The sequence below is a fragment of the Miscanthus floridulus genome, chromosome 10, assembly GCF_019320115.1.
Source record: "Miscanthus floridulus cultivar M001 chromosome 10, ASM1932011v1, whole genome shotgun sequence".
Classification (NCBI taxonomy): Eukaryota; Viridiplantae; Streptophyta; class Magnoliopsida; order Poales; family Poaceae; genus Miscanthus; species Miscanthus floridulus.
This window is the reverse complement of record NC_089589.1, coordinates 136,188,379-136,211,484: the sequence shown is the minus strand read 5'-3', so window position 1 is coordinate 136,211,484 and position 23,106 is coordinate 136,188,379. Positions and strand designations below refer to the sequence as shown.

The window sequence follows — 23,106 nt, the reverse complement described above, 5'->3', positions numbered from 1 at the left end:
CCGCCTCTGGGTCGTTGTTCGCCGGGTCGCTTCATGGGGTTGAGGGCCACGACCCCGATCGTTGGGGTTGGGGCACTCCGCCAGCCAAGGAGGTCTCTTGGTCGAGACCCTTGCCATGGATCCCATCCTACAGTGGGTGGGATCGTACGCGCGTCCTGTCGGTCCGTATTCGGATGGTGGGTTTCATACCCGTTGCCACCGCTGTGTGGTGTTGTCTTTTGGTGCGGCGTGGCGCAGGGATGGTGTCTGACTGGACCGAGGTGAACGCTGCCACATCGGTCCTTGTGGGGTCAGTGCGGCATGCTTGCTTTTGTCAGAGCTGGAGCGCTTGGCTAGACACGACCTCTCCCGATCGTAATGGGGAGAGGTCATGAGCTGAGCGTCGCGTGGCTTGGGTTGGTGGAAGAGGTCATGGCCGACCATAGCCCTTGCGTCCGGCCTGGCTTGCTGGGCTTGAATGGGCCTCGGTCGTTCGGGCCTTTGCCAGCTAGCACATTGCAGGCCTCGTGGCCTGCTAATCTAATCGCTGCCTTGAGACACCCTGGGGTTATGACCCCGACAACAAGCTAAAACCACTTTCTCATGACAACTCCAAAAGGTTGTTTCATATGAGATTATTCGGTCATGAGGACAAATGTCCAAATAATCATCCGGACGAGTTAACTAATGCGATTCTAAAGAAAAGTGGTGGAGTTCCATTGGCTATCATCACGATGGCTAGTTTAGTATTGGGTAAATCAAGAGAAGAATGGATTGAGGTGTGCAACTCTCCTGGTTTCTATCGAGATAAGGATGATAGGCATATGGAAAACACTATGCATATATTGTCTCTCAGTTACTATGACCTTCCATCTCATCTGAAGATTTGTTTGCTGTATCTAAGTGTATTTCTAGAAGACTCTCTTATTGATAAGGATTCTTTAATATTGAAGTGGATAGCTGAAGGCTTTGTCGAGATGAAACCAGGACGTTGGTCTTTTGAGGTTGGAGAGGAATATTTCCATGGCCTCATAAATAGAAGCATGATCCAGGGAGTGGATTCTGGAGTATATGGCATCCTGGATGGTTGTCGTGTTCATGATATGGTACTTGATCTCATCCTTTCCAAGTCAAAAGAGGAAAACTTTGTCATTGATGATGGTACATTATCACAAAGCCAGGCACGTCGGTTAGCCCCCAAAAACAGAAAACTAGATCTCACACAGGATACTGATGTGAAGTTGCCACAAGTGAGGTCATTTATAGTTTTGCAGTGTGATATTGCTAAGTGGGCCTTGCATGCAAGGTTAAAACTCATCCGTGTGCTAGCTTTGGAGGGTTGCACATTCGAAGGAGGATGATGCTGCAGACTTGAGCATATTGGAAGTCTACTTCATTTGAGGTACGTTGGGATATGAAGTTATTTATGGTTTGAGGATCTCTCAGAAGCAATAGGTGCCCTGAAGTTTCTACAAACATTGAGCTTGGAGAGTACTCCAATCGTTCAGTTGCCGCATAGCATTGGCAGGCTAACTTAGCTGGTATACCTACGTGCTCAGGACATCACGGCACCAGATGGGGTAATTGGGAGGTTGACTTCACTGCAGGAGCTACAGATACGAGGACCTCGTGACAATGATAAGTCCAGGATGCAGTTTGTGAAGGATCTAGGCAACCTGTGTGAACTCAGGGTGCTCAAGATTGACATTATCCAGAGGAATATGGATGACAGCATGGAGATAGATTTGATGCGCTCTCTAGGAAATCTCCAGAAGATGCAGCATCTCACACTGGTTGTTTAATTTTAAATAATGTTAATATGAATGCATGGCATGCAGCAGTGCCCTTTCGTGATCTGCGATGTTTGTTTCTTACCTCTATCCATTTCCCCAAGTTGCCATCATGGATTAAATCTACACACCATAAAATTTGCAACAATTTAAAAATAGGTGAATTGGGTTTATTTATGCATTTAGCGTGAGCATGCAACATAGAAAAATAATAATAATAAATTTTATCCAATTAAAATCAAATATAAGGTCTACATACATGTATGTGCATACATGCTGCTGCATATTATTTTTGAATGGTGTGATTTGAAATCAAACTTTAAATTGATTTGAATTTGTGTTTCAAAATTTGTTTGGAAAAATTAGAAAAGAAAAGAGAAAGAAATTTTCTCCTACCCTTGCTTCCGACCCGTTGGCCCAGGCCCCGGCCCAGTTTCTCCCGCACGGTGCAGCTTCTCCGCAGGCCCAGCCACTCCCTCTCCTGCTCTTGGATCTCTCCGCTCCCCCTTGCTTCCTCGCGTGGCCCAGCAACGCAAGATATCGCAGCTGCCCGTGCCCTCTCCCCTCTCGTCTATTGTTGACGACCCAGGCCCGCGTGTCAGTCGCGCCGTCTTCCCCTTCCTCTGCTCGTTTCCATGCCGGACTATCCCGCAGGGAGTCCGCATCCGCCCCGTCGCCGCGCCCCGGTCTTGGCGTGCGCTCCACGCACGGGCCCCATAAATACTGAGACTCGCACCCGTCGCCTCCTCGTCCAGCTTTGGAAGCAAGCCGCAGCCTCCCCGTGCCCTAAAACAGCGCCGCCGCGGGCTTGGAGATCCCCCTCCGCCGTCAGTTTGCCGCGCCGCCGCTTCTCCGCCCCCGTGACTGCCTTGTCGAGCTTCTAAGCGAGGTAAGCAAGTATAGCATGTGATCATCCTTGTTTCCTATCAACTTTAATACATTTAATTCATATTGCATGTGTCACTTTGATAGGGATTCCCTAGAATTGAACTTATACCTTGTCTCCTATGGGATATGCATTGGGTAGTATGATGCTAGTGCTCAATTGAAGACCATGATCTTGTAACTTGACTAATGATATATGCAATAAACACTAAAAGATGCTTTTTAGCAACATGGAACCAGGGGGCTAGAGCATTGGACTATTTTTATGGTACTCTAGATTCCTGTTCCTAAGGACTTATCTGTAAGTGATCATCCAGGACCTATAGTACAGCTGTGAGGGCTACATGGCTCTGGCTTTAGCTCAGTATGAGGACCTTTTCTAGCTTGTTAGTGCTTATCTTTATTGGCGTAAGAATGGCTTGCCAAATCGGGTATAGTGCGGCCTTTGTCCCCTTGTGTATAGGTTGCGTTTCATTGTGCCATCGGGAAGGGGGGCTCTACATCTGTTTGCCGAGTGAATCAAACGGCCCTAACTTGTTAGACGAACCTTTGAAAGGCTTCATAGTAAACCCTGCTAACCTTCCTTGGAAGTGAGTCAAGAGACTTGCTACCTCGGGCGAAAGGGTAAATCACGAATCACAGTGAAAGTGTACAACCTCTGCAGAGTGTAAAATTAGTATATCAGTCGTGCTCACGGTCACGAGTGGCCTTGGAATCCTTATGGAATAGATGATCACTAAAAATTATCCGTTTATGCTATTCGTTATTCTTGTTTACATTGATCATGTGTTTTACTCTGGGATTGAAACAACTTTTTGCTACTCTTATGCTAAAATTGTGACAACTAAAAGTTGAATGCTGTTAAACCTGTGTCAAGCCTTTTGAGCCTCATGAACCCCATGTTACACTAGTTGAGTACGACACATACTTTCGCTTGTTTATTTTTATTATTTGGATAAAAATCCAGGATGGGTCACAGATGGCTATGGTAATGACGACTTTTCTGAGGATTACTAGACTTGTGGTCAACTAGTTGACATCCCTGTGATATGGTGTTTCCATGAGAGATTTTTCTTTATACTTCTGCTACATTTATGTGAAGACTATGTCTTATTATTCATGATGTAATAAACACTTGTGATGATACTATTTATAATTTGTCGGCTTATGTGTGTGACTGATCTCTGCACGCACATAAGATTATGCATCCCATTCTATCCTTAAAATCGGGTGTGACAGATTGGTATCAGAGCCGTGTTGACTGTAGGATGCAAGCCTAGTTAGCAATGGTCGTTTTAGCTTCTTTTGCTTCGCTTACTTCCTGCTTCCTATCTCCCCCATGTTATTTGCTAAATTTTATGCTTCTTTTGCCTCACTCTGTTGTGAAAATTATTGCTTCTAATCTAACTAAATCTGATCCTGTAGATGTCTCATGCCAATAAGACCGCTCACATCAGCACCGGAGGCTACTACTCGCCTCGTGGCTTTTATGAATCCATGGAGCCACGTGAGGAGGAGGAGTCCTAGGAGCAAGAAGTTGACTCGCCAGTACCTGCACCTACGCCTAAGCCATTCAAGGAAGAGCCCAAAGAAGAAGAACCCAAAGAAGTGGAGGTCGCTGTATTGTCTGATGATGAGGAGGAGGAGGACGCCGTTCAAGAGGATGAGCCAATCCCTCCCCTAGGATGGACTACAAAGATCTAGTACAAGCTGGGGTGTGAATCCTTCGCCTCGCCCCACTGACTTATGGGGATTCTTCAAACCTACTACGTTGATTAGGACGCAGCTGTGGAGTACGTCTGCAATGAGCATACGCATCCTCTAGAGGACACTTATTGGAAGACCAGGGTGTGCATCTCCATCCAGGATGGAGAGAAGGACGCATACTAGCTAGACTCGAACTATGCGCATCACGCTCACTGTGCCACCATGGAAGATAGCATAGAAGACGCAGCTGCTGTAGCCTGCATGGGTCTCCGTGGACGTCGCTTTGATGACATAAAGGAAGATCAATATAGTTTCCTCCCTCGCCAACACCCTGACTTAGGATTTGCAATAATGGACCCTAAAGGCATGGATCCCACTACTCAAGTGATGGTGCACTATGCTTATGAATTAGTAGACAAGAATCGATGGCTGGAAGATCTGTTGAAGGTACAGGAGGCGACCCTTAAGAGATACCGACAAGTGATAGATGAGCAAAGGGCATGCCTCAACCTACCAAGGATCTATGAGGAGCTTCCCCATAAATTTCGCCATAGGTGTTGGGGTCCTTTTTTATGTAATAAGATGTTAGTAAAACGGGTCAAGTTGAGTCAAGTCGAGTCTAGAAGTGTAGTGTGAACTTTGGTGTGCCTAGTTGATTTATTATTATGTTTATGTGTGAGTTGGTTTTTTGTAATGAGTGCTGGAACCTTGTGGGCATGTCCGCAAGTTCCATAGTTAAGAATATTAAAGTCTGAGTCAATAAATAAATAGTTGGGTTTGTCACATCTTGTTCTCTCGGATCTATTTTTTGGAGCAGTTATCCCTTATCTCAATGCCAATCTAAATATACTCCACCAAAAATTATAATTTTTTATGGGAACAACTAGACTTAAGTATATTTCTAATGCCTCTGGAATCACCCCTATAACTGATCTGGTTTGAGAGATATAACAGTTTTAAGTTGAAGTTTCTGCGCAGTCTAGAATGTAGGAAAGTTTCGGTTGTGTCCTGTTTTTGAGTAAACTAACGACAGAATCTGGGAATATGTTATGAATAAAAGTTGTAGATAATTTCTTAAGCTTTCCAACCGTGTAAAGCACGTCTCTTTTGGATATCTGTAACTCGGAATATGGCTGTTTTACCGAGCTGCTGATGTTGGAACTCGTTCAGAAAATTTTTGGAATATATGCTATATCTCTATAAGTGTCTATAATTTAGAAATCTCTAAATTTTGAATATTTGTGTTGGATGTCAGATGTCTGGAAGAGGAAGAGGCTGAGGTCGTGGAGGTGTTCCCCCACATCCACCACCACCATCGCCACCGACAATTGAGCAACTTCTGGCAGTGCAGACACAGCTTATGCAAGCTCTGGTGCAGAATCTGCAGAACCAACCGATTGGTGGAGCACCGCGTGACAAGCATGGTGAATTCTTGAAGGGCCATCCCCTAGTGTTTTCTCATGCCATTGATCCACTGGAAGCAGATGATTGGCTTCGTGCAGTGGAAAAGCAACTCAACATAGCGCAGTGTGATGACCAGCAGAAGGTGTTGTACGCGTCAGGAGAACTTGAGGGAGAAGCCCAAGACTGATGGGAGGCATTCGAGTATGGACATCCTACTAATGCTCCTCCTGTCACCTGGTAGGAGTTTAGAGAGAATTTCAGATCTTACCACATACCTAAAGGATTGATAGAGCTCAAGCAGGAGGAATTCAGAGCTCTGAAACAGGGATCTATGTCTGTAGCTGAGTACCATGACAAATTTGCTCAGTTATCATGTTATTCTCCGAATGAGGTGGTTGATGATGCTGATAAGCAACACTACTTTCTCAAGGGTTTGTATGATGGTCTGCAACTCCAGCTTAAGTCCAATACATACCCCAATTTTCAGACGCTGGTGAATCGCGCTATTGTTATTGATAATAAGCTTAAAGAGATGGAGGCCAAGAAGAGGAGGCTTCAGGGATAGGTCTCTGGGAGTAATACCCGTCCACGCACCAACTCTTAGCAAGGCTTCCAGCAGAGGTACCAAGGACCACCCAATCAGGCAAATCGTGGTCAGTATCCTCAGCGCAACCCAAACCAACAGCGTCCATTGTACTAGCAGCAAAATGACAATCAACGTCCCCAGCAGCAGAGTGGTCAGTAGACACCATGACAGGGAATGCCTAACAACACTCCCATGAAGACCAGTGCCCCTAGCACTCCAAACAAGTGCTTTAGCTGTGGTAAAGAGGGTCACCTATCTTATAATTGCCCTGAGAAGCCAAACCAGCAGACCCTATAGAGGCAGAATAGTTATTAGAAGCCAGCACCCAACACAAGAAAGGTGAATCATGTGTCTATAGAGACGGCGCTTGTGGAACCAGAAGTCATGCTCGGTACGTTCGATGTCAACTCAACTCTTGCCACTATTCTTTTTTATTCTAGAGCTTCCCATTCATTCATATCACAAGCATTTGTTAGAACGCATAGCATACCCTTATGTGTCGTGCCAAATCCCATATTAGTAAACTCACCGGGAGGTAGTATGCAAGCTTCGTATCATTGTCTTCCGACTAGTCTCTCCTTAAGGGGGCTAGATTTCAAAGTGAGCCCCATTGTGTTGAGAACATCTGGCATTGATGTGATTCTGGGTATGGACTGGATGAAGAAAAACTGGGCAGTGATTTAGTGTCAAGAGAAGGTAGTTGTTGTGACCGCACCGAATGGGGATAGAATCAGTGTCGATGTTGTAGTACAAGCACAGCCGACAGCTACAGTGAACCAGCTTGATGATTGCATCAACAAGGAGGACCTAGTAGTGGATGAGTTTCCGGATGTGTTCCCCGATGACTTGTCAAGTATGCCACCTGACCGTGACATTGAGTTTATTATTGAATTATTACCTAGAACTGCACCCATAGATATGCGTCCATATAGAATGGGGGTTAATGAACTAGAGGAACTTAAGAAACAAATAAAGGAGTTACAAGAGAAAGGTTTTATTCGTCCTAGTTCGTCACCTTGGGGAGCACTGGTTATATTTGTTGACAAGAACGATGGTACCCAAAGGATGTGTGTTGATTATCGGTCACTAAATGAGGTTACTATCAAGAACAAGTACCTGCTACCTAGAATTGATGACTTGTTTCATCAGCTGAGAGGTGCTTGTGTTTTCTCTAAGATGGATCTCCTTTCTTGTTATCATTTGTTGAAGATTCGTGCAACTGATATACCCAAGACAGCTTTTACTACGAGGTATGGTTTGTACGAGTACACCGTTATGTCCTTTGGTTTGACAAATGCACCTGCATACTTTATGTATTTGATGAATAAGGTGTTCATGGAGTTTTTGGATAAATTTGTGGTGATATTTATCGATGATATATTGGTATTCTCCAAAACAGAAGAAGAGCATGCTGAACATCTAAGGTTGGTCTTGCAAAAACTCAGAGAACACAAGTTGTATGCTAAGCAAAGCAAGTATGAGTTTCGGTTGAAGGAAGTTTCTTTCCTAGGCTATGTTGTCTCTAATGGTGAAATAGCAGTAGATCCAAGCAAGGTGAGAGATGTGTTGAATTGGAAACCATCAACTGATGCGGGAGAGATTCGTAGTTTCTTGGGATTGGCTAGATACTACAGAAGGTTCATAGAAGGTTTCTCTAAACTTGCCAAACCTATGACAGCTCTATTGGAGAAAAATGTTAAGTTTGTGTGGTCAGAAAAGTGCCAGGCTAACTTTGAAGAATTGAAGAAAAGATTGACTACCGCCCCAGTGTTGGTTTTGCTAGAGCTTTTCTATCTATTATGATGCATCTCGTCAAGGTCTCGGATTTGTTCTTATGCAAGAAGGAAGAGTAGTGGCCTATGCATCCCGATAGTTGAGAAAGCATGAGCAAAACTATCCTACTCATGATTTGGAGTTAGCAGCAGCGATTCATGCTCTGAAGATATGGAGACACTATCTTATCGGACATAAGAGTGATATTTATACTGATCACAAGAGTCTGAAGTACATTTTCACTCAGACAGATCTGAATATGAGACAGCGTCGATGGTTGGAGTTGATAAAAGATTATGATCTGGAAATACACTATCATCCTAGAAAGGAGAACGTTCTTGCCAACGCTCTTAGCAGGAAGAGTTACGCCAAGGAGGTGCAAGTAGCAGCTATGTCAAGTGAGTTGTGTATAGAATTTGAGCTACTGAACTTGGGCTTTGTCACTAATGCAGTGGAGTTGCTGATAGAACCCAGACTGGAGCAAGAAATACGTAAGGGCCAGTTACAGGATGCAAAGTTGAAAGAGATAGCGGAGAACATAGTGATTGGCAAGGCACCAGGTTTTCGTATGGATGATAATGGAACTAAAGATGGCAACGGGTAAAATCCGCGCGGATACTAGCTCTAGATATCCATACCCGCGAGCAAAAATCCGTGCCCGCGCCCGCGCCCGTTAACCGTCACGGGTAGAAAACCATGCCCGTGCCCGCTATCCGCGGATATCACATGCCTGCGGGCACACCCGTATACCCGCAAAAATGAAGCAACAAAGCACACAACCATATCTTAATAGCAAGTAAGAAACAATATATCAAAAAAATAAACGTCTATATCTCAACATTAGATAAAGTATGACACATTGACCATACAAGAGTCATCAAAAGTCTACATTAGTGTATCTCAAGTCATCACAAATTAACACGAATAAAGACATACAACCGTATATAGACTTATAGGGTCATTGGCGCGGGTCTAGCGGGTTTGCGGGTGTGGATATCATTTTTCCATGCCCACGAGCAAATATCCATCGGGTTTAGAATCACACCCATACCCGTGCCCGTGGGCACAAACTTAAACCCATATCCATGCCCATCGGGTTTTCTATCCGCGGGCACGCGGATATTTTATGCCCGTTGCCATCTTTGAATGGAACTCTATGGTTTGGGAAAAGACTATGTGTGCCCGAGAATAAGGCTATGCTAGATGCAATTATTCATGAGGCAGTTCTGTTAGCTACCTCTAGGACTTCTTTTGGGGAGCCAGTTAATAACTTTTTACTAGAGGGGTATTACATTTTGAGCTAGCTATTAATTGGAATATTAGCTATGGTGTCTGCATCCACTAGTGCTAATTTTTGCTGCCAACAATTACTTCTAATAGATCTAATATCTATCAATTCGATGACTAGATTGACTCATAACATTAGTCACATGTGCTGAATGTTATGCTATGAAGCTGGATAATTTATTATAGCCTATGCATAGAGGCAGTGGGTAACTGAGTAGATACCTTGCAAAGGATAGAATTTAGTCTACTGTACTGAATTTGCCAAAACAAAACCAATTTATAGCGAAAGCTGCTGCCATATCATCCGAGCGCATATACCATGCTAACTGTGTAACTTTAGGCGTTTAGGGGAGAAATCAGAAAAATACTAGAAAAGGGTAACAATGGACTTATTTCTATACTTTGTATAAGTTGTCCAAGCAAATTTTTATTACTTAACTATGCGATTTTTTATTGTCATATATATGCTTAAATTACAAATCATCTGTAACTATGCTTTACAAGATGCTCAATTGCTACATACTTGTAGGTACCTCATTGTTATAGATGATATATGGGATACAAAACCATGGGAGATAATAAGATGTGCTCTACCTGAGAATGTCCTGAAAAGCAGAATAATGACAACTACACGCATAATTGATGTTGCTGAGCATGTTGGCGGTTGCTACAAGCTGAAACCTCTTACTCACCACAACTCAAAAATGTTATTCTATGGACGGATATTTGGCTCCGAAAGCGATTGTCCTAAACAGTTTTCTGATGTATCTCAAAAAATTTTGAAGAAATGCGGAGGTGTGCCATTAGCTATTCTTACAACATCTAGCTTGCTGGCTAATAAGTCAAGAAATATAAAAGTGTGGTATGACGTGTGTGAGTCAGTTGGTAAGGGACTAGCAAACAATCCTAGCATTGATGGTATGAGGAAGATATTGCTGCTTAGCTATTATGATCTGACACCCACTTTAAAGACATGTTTACTGTACCTAAGTATATTTCCGGAAGATTATGTCATTTGGTGGGATCGGTTGATACTGAGGTGGATAGCTGAAGGATTTGTTCAACAAGGAGATGGGAGGCAGAGCTTATATGAGATTGGACAGAGTTACTTCAATGAGCTTCTAAATAGAAGCCTGATCCAGCCAGCACACATGGATGAGGATGAGATGAATCCTTTTTCTTGCCGGGTTCATGATATGGTGCTTGATCTCATTTGCTCCTTGTCGAGGGAAGAAAAATTTTCTACCACTATAAGTGGTGACTGCATGCAAATGACATCTTCAGAAAACAAGGCTCGCAGGCTCTCTATCCACAATACTAGTTGCCCTACAATCAACATGTCAAAATTGAGGTCCCTTACTATCAGCAGTTATGCTTTAATTAACACTATGCCACCCCTTTCATGCTTTAATCTTCTGCGTGTGTTGGATCTTGAAGATTGCAATCTTCTTCATCATCCAAATCTAGAGTTTGTCGGTATATTATTTCACCTGAGGTATCTAAGCCTAGCAGATACTGGATATGCTGGCGAGCTCCCAAGGGAGATAGGGAAGCTACAGTTTTTGCAGACATTGGACTTCCATGGAACTTGTATAAAAGAAGTGCCATTGAGTATCTTCAGGCTGAGACAATTAATGAGCCTTGATGTTGGGGACAGTTCAAGGCTGCCAACCACGAGTGGGTTGAGAAATCTATCGTCTCTGGAGCTGCTACACATTAATGTGGAATCTGCATACGTCGCAGAAGAGCTAGGCCATCTGACGCAACTGAGGCTGCTATGTGTCATGCTCAGAAAGGACTTGGAAGGCAGATGGGAAGAAAGCATCTGCAGAGTTTTGGTGGGGTCCCTTGGCAAACTGCACAAAATCCAAAGTCTAGCAGTAGTAATCTCAGATGATGTTGAAGTTGATCTTGAAGGCTCAGTGGACTCCCTGTGGAACCTATCTCATCTTCTTATTTTTGGAACCAGTCGGTTGCCGACATGGATCGATATCGCGTCATTTCTCAACCTTTCCCGCCTGCGCATAATGGTGGGTCAAGTTCGAAGTGAGGACATCCAAGTCCTGGGCATGCTGCAGGCTCTTCGTGTTCTGGACATGAAAGTGGCTGGCGCCAAACAAGTGTTTGAAAGGTTCATGATTAGGGCAGATGCCTTCCCATGTTTGACGCGGTGCAAATTCTCTGGGTTTTCAACGGTGCCATCTATGTTCCAACCTGGAGCTATGCCCATGCTTCAACGTTTTAAATTCTATATCCGGCCAGAGGATTTCGGGGATAGTGAATTTACTGTTGACGACCTGACCATAAGCCACCTTCCGTCCCTTCTTACAGTTCGGGTTGACCTCGATGGAGACGAGACAGTCAGTGAAGAGTTGGCAATGAAAGTAAAAGATGCACTGAGGAACGAGGCACGTGCCCACCCCAACCATCCTGAAATTTCTATGAGAATTGATGGCCAATGGATCCTGCTTTGCATGTACGTAATCCTCTTCCTTTTTCTGGTTCTTTAGCCGGTCCAAGAACTTTTTTTAGCCACCTGTTATTGTAGCCTGTCTAATAATCTTCTGCATGCTGCCATAAGTACTATGACATCGATGGATGCCGGCCCTGAGTTCACCCCTAACTTACCATGACAAATAATCTTATTTACCCTACTATTTTATTCCAGTTTTATGTCTCTAAGGATCCTTTACATTTGTTATGCTTCTAGTTACCACTTCCATGGATGCCCCTATGTTCACCCCTAACTTACCATGACAAATAACCTTGTTTACCCTACTATTTTATTCTAGTTTTATGTCTCTAAGAATCTTTTACATTTTTTATGCTTCTAATTATCCTTTTTATTCATTTGTTACTAGCACAACTGGTGATCGCGCAATCTAGTTGTGAACTCTGTTTCTTCTTTGCACAGTTAGAATCTGTCTGCATATTCCGAAATCAATGTGGCCGTCCTCATAGAAATTCCGAGTTTATTCGTAAATGATGCTAATTCTTTGTCGTGTACATGTCCCAGGTAATGGTTGGATGTACATCGGTACGGCCTCAGCCACTACCTAGAACAAGTTCATCCATGATATATTCGCCAATGGCCAATTGCTTACTGTCTCCACCACGTGCGTCCATTGCAGTAGATTGAGCAAGAACCCCAGCATTTCCACTGTTCGCGATCCAGCCTTACTGTGCGATCGACGTCAATGGCCACGCTTATTGCAGTAACATTGTTCTTGTGTATTGGATCATTCTCTCTGAATCTCTGTAGACCCACTTGGCTTGTTCTAGGTTTCAATTTACTATGCTCTTTAGTAAAACTTGATCATGCCGAGCTGCTGTCTTTCTAGTTTTTTATGGGGTCATGTACGTACAATTAAGTTTGTGCCATATACTGTGCTTTGCCAAATTAATGGAGGAACATTCAGCTGCACTGTTATATAGTGGAAAATTCAGCTGCCATACAACAACAGAATTGAAATATCAGAAAACAATGTTATATAGTGGAAAACATACTTATATTAACACTTACAGCTGTGAGTGTATCATCGAATGGTTGCTAAACGTCTCCTCGGGCTCCATTCTTCTCAGGGATAGCTGACTGGGGGCTCTGTATGCCAAGCACTTCTGACTGAGGAACATTCAGCTACCATACAACAACAGAATTGAAATATCAGAAAACAATGTTATATAGTGGAAAACATACTTATATTAACACTTACAGCTATGAGTGTATCATCGAATGGTTGCTAAACTTCTCCTCGGGCTCCATTCTTCTCAGGGACAGCTGACTGGGGGCTCTGTATGCCAAGCACTTCTGACAGACCTTAGAGAACTCGTCCGCATCATTGTCCTTCTTCTGAGCAGCACTTTACTACATGCTGGGGGGCATGGGGGAATAGCAAGGGTGAGTCCATGTCGAACTCAACAAGTATAGGCAGAAAGTATAATGACATGCAAGGCTTAATCAAAGAAAGGCTAACACTGTTTTACTGCAGTTAAGCATTTTAGTTGGTCAACTTTTATTTAAGCAACCTGTTACTAATGTGAGTGAAATATCCCAATCCCTTAAATAATAGAGTGAGGTTAACAATATTATTAATCATCAGCATTACCAAGGTAGCAACCTCAAAAGTACCTGGGGTAGCAACCCCAATTAAGAGCACGAGATAGCAATCCACTGTCCAAAGTGAGTCATATTCTAATCATGTGAGAGTCTGGGCCGCTCGTGTGCTTGAGCACGGCTCATATATGAGTTTTAACTCTGCAAAGGTGTACACTTTCACTTCAAGTCATGATTCCCATTTGCCCGGGGCTCCCCAAAACACCACCAAGGTGAGTAGGCGGGGTTTCACTACGAGACTGTTCACAGGTTGCAGCTAATAGAGTGCAACCAGCTAGGAAGAGCTTAGGCGCATGGCAACCGTCCCCGTAGCCATGAGACCCGAATTACCTTACTTCAAAACCTAAACTCCAATGTAGTGCCTACACGGTAAGTTCACGCCCAACTTGTAGAGGTCCTGATACTACGTCAAGCTAGAGCCATATAGCTTGAAGTTGTATGGTAAGTCCCAGGTGGTTGGTCCACGAACAGGTCCTTAGGGAGGGCAGACACGGGTACCCCTAGAAAACCGGGCCAAGCTCTAGTACCCGTTCCCCCTTCATCACCATAACCACGTTGCTATAAAGCATCTTTACTTCACCATCATTAAAGTAGTCATTAATCATCATTATAGTAATCATTAATCATCATTATAGTAATTATTAATCATCATTACTTTCATCACCATGTAATAGTTGTGGGTGGAGTAGCTAAGCATAACTACACTACCCAAATATTGAACGCCAGGTAATACAAGGAAGGTAATAAGAAGACTAGTCATGTCCTTAGGGTTTGCAATATTAGACACATGCAATGAAAGTAAAATGAATTTACTGAATAGAAGCAATATGATCAAATGGTGCTCAGAAGTCTTCGGCTTCTATCTTCTAGTCTCCAGCTTCTGCCTCAACTATCGGTCCTCAGCTCCTAGTCTTCAGCGCTAACGAACCACGCTTCCTCTACTCGCAGCAACCAAGCAACACAAACAGACAAAACACAACTAAGAATAGATCAGTCACAAGAAACGTTTGAAGAGAGCACACTAAATGACACGGCTCGGTGCTACGGTCGCGAGAGCGTTAGAATGACCGAGAACGGAGCTATCGTTAAAGAGGACACGTGTATCGAGGTCTGCACATAACGGAGAAGACAGACTATACGCTTGATCTATTTTATTTAATGAAATAAGGCGATGGACATTTCAGAGAAACATCCCTAAGTTGAATTAATCAAATTATATTGAATTATAAAAGCTGTAGTTAAGCCTTAGTCATATTTTATTTATAAATAATTCAGAGTATTTAAGTCATTTCATAAACATTTATAATTTAGAAAACATAGAACTTGTGAGAGTAGCTATTCGAATCATTATATGCTACGAGAGGTTGATCTAAGCATGTCATTGTTGAAAAGGCATTGATGTTTATATTAATCATGTGAACATTTAGTTAGGAAAAACCGAAGTATAAACCTAAATTGCTTTTAATTAAAAAGGGCATTGAATAAACATTAATCAAATTGATATGTTTTATAATTCATAAACAAGTGACATGGAAAGCATCGTTGCTAACACATAGCTTACGTCGGCACAGTCGCGATGCAACAAGAACGAGTTAAGCCATAGGCGTCTTATAATTAGAAAGCTATTAAATAAATATTAATCCAATTAGTATTTCAATCAACAAATTCATAATTGAGTGACATGATAAATACTATCGCTAACTGCATAGAGCGCGACGATACGAAACTAACGCAACGAGAACTACTCGAAATGGACTTAAAACGACTGAACGTCGGAGATTAAACTATTGATGGTAATATCGTAAATAAGAGCATCTTCTACCTTGGTTTTCATCTCCATCTGGACGTGGCCATGGCAGCCATGGGAGCTGCTGCTGCTCACGGATCACATGCAGGAGAGGGAGGGCCCTTCGGCCGGAACCTTGGCCGGCTGGCGGCACGCCGGTACAGCGCGTGCCGACACGTGGGGTCTGGGCAGGGGCCCGCACGGTGGCCAAGACCATGGCCAATCGGCCATAGGGCGCGCTTAGGGGCGCGGGATGGGGCGGCGCAAGGCCCGGGGTGACCGCGTGAGGATGGGGCCGGGACGTGGGAGGAGGCCGGGGTGGCGCCGGCTGGCCGTAGACGAAGAAGAAGGACCTCCATGGAAGACCTTGCCGAAAAAGTGAAAGAGAGATTAGGGAGATGACGAGCGAGCACGGCTTCGTCAAAAGGATGGTACGACGGTGTAGAGGAGATCGAGACGAACCTCGGAGTGGTGACAGTTTTCATGGGGGACGCCGGAGATGGCCGGAAACCCACGCCAAACATTCTCCGGGAAAATTCGCAGGAAACGAGATGCAGAACTTCGGCTTTAGATGGCACAACGGAAGCGGCGGCTCGAGAAACGGGCTGTACTTCTAAAACCAGTGTGTCGAGGGCTATGCCAGCATATATATATATGACTAGGGTTGGGAAAAACAAGCTATATTTATAATTTTGGGATTTTTAGAAAATCTTATTCAGTTCAAAAACAATTCCAGAGAAAGTTGAAATCATTTTAAATTACTGAAAAATATTTCTAAAACTCCAAAAATTATAGAAAAAATACCTTGAGATAGATTGAGAGAAGATGAATCCAAATAAATTATTTGGAGGCGGCGAAAACTGATTTTAGAGCATCCAGAAATTTGATTTTGCTCTAGGAAAAATGGGAAAAGGTTCCGAAAAAGTCCAGAAAATTCCCAGGAAGGATCGAATGGCGTCTAAACGTGTTTTGAAAACTTAGCGCACTCAAAAACACCAAAAACAAGCATCAGACAAACACCGCATCAGCAAAAGTGCGTCAAATTAATTCAGAAATATTTGGAAAAGCACCATTTTCTTTAATAAAAGTATATAGAAATTCAAACTAATGTTAAAATTTTTTACCCAAATATCAAAATCATTCATTTTACTTATTTTTTTCTATTCACAACCTAAAATAGAAATCTTGGGGGGTGACAGCCTGCCATGCCCGCCGTCGCCGTGGGAGAGGAGAGGCTGCCGGATCTAGGGTGGGCACCGGTGGCGGGGATAGGGGAGGGTCCGCAGCTTGCTTGGATCTCACCGGGATGGGGTACAGGGCCACCAGATCCACGGGCGTTGAACTCTCCTGGTGGGTGAGGACGCCGGGTGGAGATGGAGGCCGCCAGGGTGGGGAGGAGGACGCCGGGGTGGGGAAGGAGCCACCGTGGTGGGGAAAGGAGCCGCCGCCGGCCAGTGAAGCAGTAACGGCTGTGTTGTCGGGTGTGGGGCAGGACGCGGATTAGAATGGGGAGGGGCGGGAATGTGTGGGACTTAGCGGTGGAAGCGTTTGTCCGTCCGGGCATCTTAATCATATAGTTATCGTATGTGCGCGCACTCCCAGCAAAATCCCTTGAGGAAATGACAAAATCCCTGCATGGCCAGATACTAATGACTGCCCGTCACTAGCAAGTGGTATACTAATCACTAATGTAATTATAATCCCTTATTATCCTTTGGCCTACTTCTCGAGGGATCCCTCCAACTTTGGGTTGCATGCCTCGGGAAGCTTCGCCGGTGGCTTATCTAACCTTCAGCCTCTAGCTCCGTTCCTTGGCCTGGCAGAAAGTGCAACACCAACATGGAGAATGGTTAGTTTCATGGAACCCTCGGGGACTAGAATACGGACCTTTTCCCCATTGCCCTCTTGTGGCTAGGCTAGGCATACAATGCTGATGGCACGCCTTTGAAAGCGCCGTGATGCCTAAGGGGTGGACCAATTAGACAATTTAAAACTCTATAAGTCCTCTTTTTCTCTAAGCAAAAACTTAAACAAAAACTATGATGACGTGCAACTTAGTTTTGCTAGCGTTGCTGTCTCAAACGATAATAGTCTTGCACCCTAAATTCGAGAGCTTTAAATAACCTAGCATGCTAAACTAGAAAGTAAAGCCACATCACGTTAATCTTCACCAGACGCACTAGAAGAAAGGTAAATCCTAAAAATTCTCACAATAATCAGAAAGATCTGGCCTATGATTTGGTAGACTCTAATCATCGTTGCCGATAATAGTTAGTAGACCTACTGTAGTTTATTAATTAGAGGCCCCAACGGAGGCACCACATAAATTTTAATTAGGGGCGTTAGGAAGAAACATAAATCCAAAAAATTCTCACAATAATCAGAAAGTTCTGGCATTTGATTTGGTAGACTCTAATCATCATCACCGATTGTAGCCAATAGATCTATTGTAGTTTATTAAAAAATTATACCCACCACTGCCATTATGAATAATACATAAAGTAACACCCTAATTTTGCATGTAAATTAAGCACCTCTGCCACTACAAAAGATATTTCATAATAACCCCCATAAATTTGCATCTAAATTACCCACCTTGGTCAATTTAAAATAATCCCCTAACATTGTGTCTAAATTACCCAGTATTGTCATTATGAAAGATAATTTAAAATAATCACCTAACTTTGTATCTAAATTACTCGCATCTACCATTATGAGGACGATGTGGATGCGTTGCAATCCAAATCAAATGGAATGAGGCCGAGTCTAGCCTTTCTAGCCAAGATCGAACCATCTACATATCCCCTGACCAAATTTCAGGGGTGACCTGGGTCACGGAAGCGGCGGAGGAAGGCGAGCCCGGGGGCCTGGCAGAGACACTGCTTGGAGACGGCGACGGCGCGAACATGAGTTGGAGGAGGAAAGTTGAGTTGGAGGAGGTCCTTGTCGCCGAGCACCAGAGAGACCACACCGGCCACGAACGCCGACAAAGACAACATGTGGGCATGGTCCTCTTCCCCCCATGGTGGTGCACGCCGATGGCGGGGTGCGGGTGGGCTTGGTCCTCTTCTCCTTGATGGCTGCAGTCACAGGACGCGACGGTGCCAAGGCCATCGGAGCCAACTCCTGGATCCGACCTAAACATGAAGAGTGGTGGCGCACGTCGATGGGTGGGTGCGGGTGGGCTTGGTCCTCTTCTCCTCGAAGTCTATAGTCGCCGGTGGCGGTGGCGGTGTCAAGGCCATCAGAACATAAATCGTAGAAATTCTCAGCATAATCAGAATGTTCTGGCCTTTGATTTAGTCGACTCTAATCATCACGAATTGTAGCCAATAGATCTATTGTAGTTTATTAAAAAATTATACCCACCACTGCCATTATGAATAATACATAAAGTAACACCCTAATTTTGCATGTAAATTAACGACCTCTGCCACTACAAAAGATAATTCAAAATACTCATCCCCCGTAAATTTGCATCTAAATTACCCACCTTAGTCAATGTAAAATAACCCCCTAACATTGCATCTAAATTACCCAGCATTGTCATTATGAAAGATAATTTAAAATAATCACCTAGCTTTGTATCTAAATTACTCGCATCTACCATTATAAGGTCGATGTGGATGCGTTGCGATCCAAATCAACCGGAATGAGGCCGAATCTATCCTTTCTAGCCAAGATCAAACCATCTCCAGATCCCCTGACCAAATTTCACGGGTGACCTAGGTCATGGAAGCGACAAAGGAAGGCGAGGTCGGGGGCTTGGCAAAGACATTGCTAGGAGACGGCGACATCGTGAACATGAGTTGGAGGAGGTCCTTGTCGCCGAGCACCAGAGAGACCACACCGGCCACAGACGATGACAAAGACAGCATGTGGGCATGGTCCTCTTCCCCTCCATGGTGGAGCACGTCGATGGCCGGGTATGGGTGTGCTTGGTCCTCTTCTCCTTGATGGCTGCAGTCGCCGGCCGCGGCGGCACCAAGGCCATCGAAGCCAACTCCCGGATCTGACCTAAACAGGAAGAGTGGTGGTGCACGCCGATGGCTGGATGCAGGTGGGCTTGGTCCTCTTCTCCTCGAAGTCTACAGTCACCGGTGGCGGCGGCGGCGCCAAGGCCATCGGAACATAAATCGTAGAAATTCTCAGAATAATTAGAAAGTTCTGGCCTTTGATTTGGTAGACTCTAATCATCACGAATTGTAGCCATTAGATCTATTGTAGTTTATTAAAAAATTATACCCACCACTGCCATTATGAGTAATACATAAAGTAACACCCTAATTTTGCATATAAATTAACCTCCTCTGCACTACAAAAGATAATTCAAAATAAGCCCCTAAATTTGCATCTAAATTACCCACCTTGGTCAATTTAAAATAACCCCCTAACATTGCATCTAAATTACCCAGCATTGTCATTATGAAAAGATAATTTAAAATAATCACCTAACTTTGTATCTAAATTACTCGCATCTACCATTATGAGGTCGATGTGGATGCGTTGCTATCCAAATCAACCGGAATGAGGCTGAATCTAGCCTTTCTAGCCAAGATTGAACCATCTACATATCCCCTGACCAAATTTCAGGGGTGACCTAGGTCATGGAAGCGGCGGAGGAAGGCGGGCCGGGGGCGTCGCAGAGACACTGCTCGGAGACGACGATAGTGCGAACATGAGTTGTTGGAGGGAAGTTGAGTTGGAGGAGGTCCTTGTCTGCGACCACCAGAGAGACCACACCGGCCACCGACGCCGACAAAGACAGCATGTGGGCATGGTCCTCTTCCCCTCCATGGTGGCGCATGCCGATGGCCGGGTCCGGGTGGGCTTGGTCCTCTTCTCCTTGATGGCTGCAGTTGCCGGCCACGGCGGTGCCAAGGCCATCGGAGCCAACTCCCGGATCCAACCTAAACAGGAAGAGTGGTGGCGCACGCCGATGGGTGGGTGTGGGTGGGCTTGGTCCTCTTCTCCTCAAAGTCTACAGTCGCCGGTGGCGGCGGCGGTGCCAAGGCCATTGGAACATAAATCATAGAGATTCTCCGAATAATCAGAAAGTCTGGCCTTTGATTTGGTAGACTCTAATCATCACGGATTGTAGCCATTAGATCTATTGTAGTTTTTAAAAAAATTATACCCACCACTGCCATTATGAATAATACATAAAGTAGCACCCTAATTTTGCATATAAATTAACCACCTCTGCCACTACAAAAGATAATTCAAAATACCCCCCCTAAATTTGCATCTAAATTACCCACCTTGATCAATTTAAAATAACCCCCTAACATTGCGTCTAAATTACCCAGTATTGTTATTATGAAAGATAATTTAAAATAATCACCTAACTTTGTATCTAAATTACTCTCATGCACCATTATGAGGTCGATGTGGATGCGTTGCAGTCCAAATCAACCCGAATGAGGCCGAATCTAGCCTTTCTAGCCAAGATCGAACCATCTACATATCCCCTGACCAAATTTCAGGGGTGACCTAGGTCAGGAAGCGGCGGAGGAAGGCAAGGCAGGCCTGGCAGAGACACAGCTGGGGGACAGCGACGGCGCCAACATGAGTTGGAGGAGGGAAGTTTAGTTTTTTTTTTTTTTTTGGTTGCGAGGGAAGTTTAGTTGGAGGAGGGCTTGGTCCTCTTCTCCTCGATGGCTGCAGTCGCCGGCCGGGGCGGCGCTAAGGCCATCGGAGCCAACTCCCGGATCCGACCTGGACACGAAGAGTGGTGGCGCACGCCGATGGCTGGGTGCGGGTGGACTTGGTCCTCCTGTCCTCGAAGTCTACAGTCACCGGCGGCGGAGCCAACTCCCGGATCCGACCTGAATACGAGCGGCGTCGGGACAACGTTGCGTGATGTGAGAGATGGGAAGGGGAACGAGAACAGGAGTGGACCAGCATGGAAGACCATCTTGACTACTGTATTTTGGTAGCTATACGATATTCTCTACAGATGAGTTGGTGGGACCAACTTACTTCCCCATCTGGATGCACTTTTCTTGATGCATGATGGACGGACCAAAACATGCCTTCGGAAAAATCAGACTCTCCAGTCTAGTGTGGTCATGAATGTCGATCTCCACTGGGTGACGTTCGATGGTCGCTACAGTGTGGGTTACCTGCTCAAGCACCTGACGAAGTTCTGCGGTGTCACCGACAGCGGGCTTGATGATCTTGCCAATATTCTTGATGTCAAGTCCGCTCGAATCTGCCACAAGGCAGGCTCTGATTCGTTTCTGACAGCACTTTGCTTCAGCGAGCTTCGTCAGGGCTTCTTCAACGGGTCAGCTGAGAAGTATGGCTTGGCGCAGTGAACAGCTCTTCTCTGGGTCACTGATCGACGAACAAAAAAAAGCTTAGCTCCTTCAACTGCTTGTTACAATCTCGGTTTTTCTTTTGTTCGGTTTGGGTTGTCTCCTCATGCTAGTTACAAAAGACATCCACGTGTACGTGTGTTGGAGACATGGAGTCCGGCCGAGTCTATGGCTTTTGCCCATGTTGTGTTTTGTGGCCGCAATCCGCGTGGTGTGCTTTGTGTGCAGCGTGCGCAGCCTCCCCACCGCTTGCATTTTTTATTCACCGTAATAAAATGACAAAAGTACTCTCAGGAAATTTAAAGGTGCTCTATGGCAGATCAATGTTCTCTAGAAATCGGGTATATTTTTCAGAGGTGGTTGCATAAAACGATCTGTGGAGTCGGTTGATAATATGGTCCACCTCTAATGATCAAATAAAATAAAAAAAAAACACAACGCATGTACGGCCACAGTGACAGCACGCCCTGGCTCACTGAGGCAGCCATCTCTGTGCCCCAGCTGCCGCCCGCTGCTTGTGTGTGCCACGCCCGGCCGACCACCTCACCGCCACCACACGTCGACACCGATCATGCTGGGCATAATTAACCGAGAACCGAACCGAAATAACTAGAACCAAAACTGAACTAAACGAAACCGAATTTTTCGGTTACAATTTCGGTTCCAAGTTTGCAAGAACCGAATTTATCTCGGGTAAATCGGTTCTAGGTGTCGGTTACACTACTACATAAATCTTACTGGAGGCGGAAAAAAGGGTTAATGGAGGCGGGCATTGTAACCGCCTCCAATCAAAGGTCACGATTAATCGTGACTTTATGGAGGCGGTTGTCCTGCCCGCCTCGGTTAATCCATTAACGGAGGTGGGCGTATTAGGGTGCCGGCCTCTGTTAATCATTTAAAAAAAATAAAAAAAAGCCTGAGTGAGCCCAGTCGAGCCCACGGTCGAGCCCAATCGAGCCCGCTGCCGTCGCGTCCATGCTGTCGCATCGGGGCCACTAGCATCCACGCCACGCCACCGCACCATTGGTCCTCCTCCACGCCGAGCTCTTGCGCACCGCCACCACTGCTCCTCATGCGAACGTGCCGCCACTTCTCCTCCTGCGAACGCGCCGCTGCTGCTCCTGCTGAACGTGCCGTCCTACCATGAAGAGAGGGTGGGCGAGATGGAGAGGAGAAAACGAGGGAGGGAGCCGCCGGATCTACCCGCCCACGTGCTCGTAGCCGCGCGTTGTCGGGGGAGAGGGAGGGAGGGACAGAGTCGTACGTGAGGCAGATCTGAGCAGAGGAGGCACGGTGAGCCCGACATTGAGTGGGAGCCCGCCGCCGATGGAGAGGGAGGCAGGGTGCCCGCTAAGGGAGAGGGAGGGAGGAAGCCACCGGATCTGAGCAGAGAGAGGGAGGGAGGGAGGACGCCGGATCTGCACGGGTGAGTGAGAGGGAGGGAGGACGAGTGAGTGTGGGAGGCCACCGCCTGG

At 45.2% G+C, this 23,106-nt stretch overlaps 1 pseudogene; it reads left to right on the top strand.

Moving 5' to 3' along the window:
* Nucleotides 1-12,825, top strand: part of LOC136485800 (disease resistance protein RGA5-like) — a 65,929-nt pseudogene extending 53,104 nt beyond the window's left edge.
* Nucleotides 12,826-23,106: the final 10,281 nt, after the last annotated feature.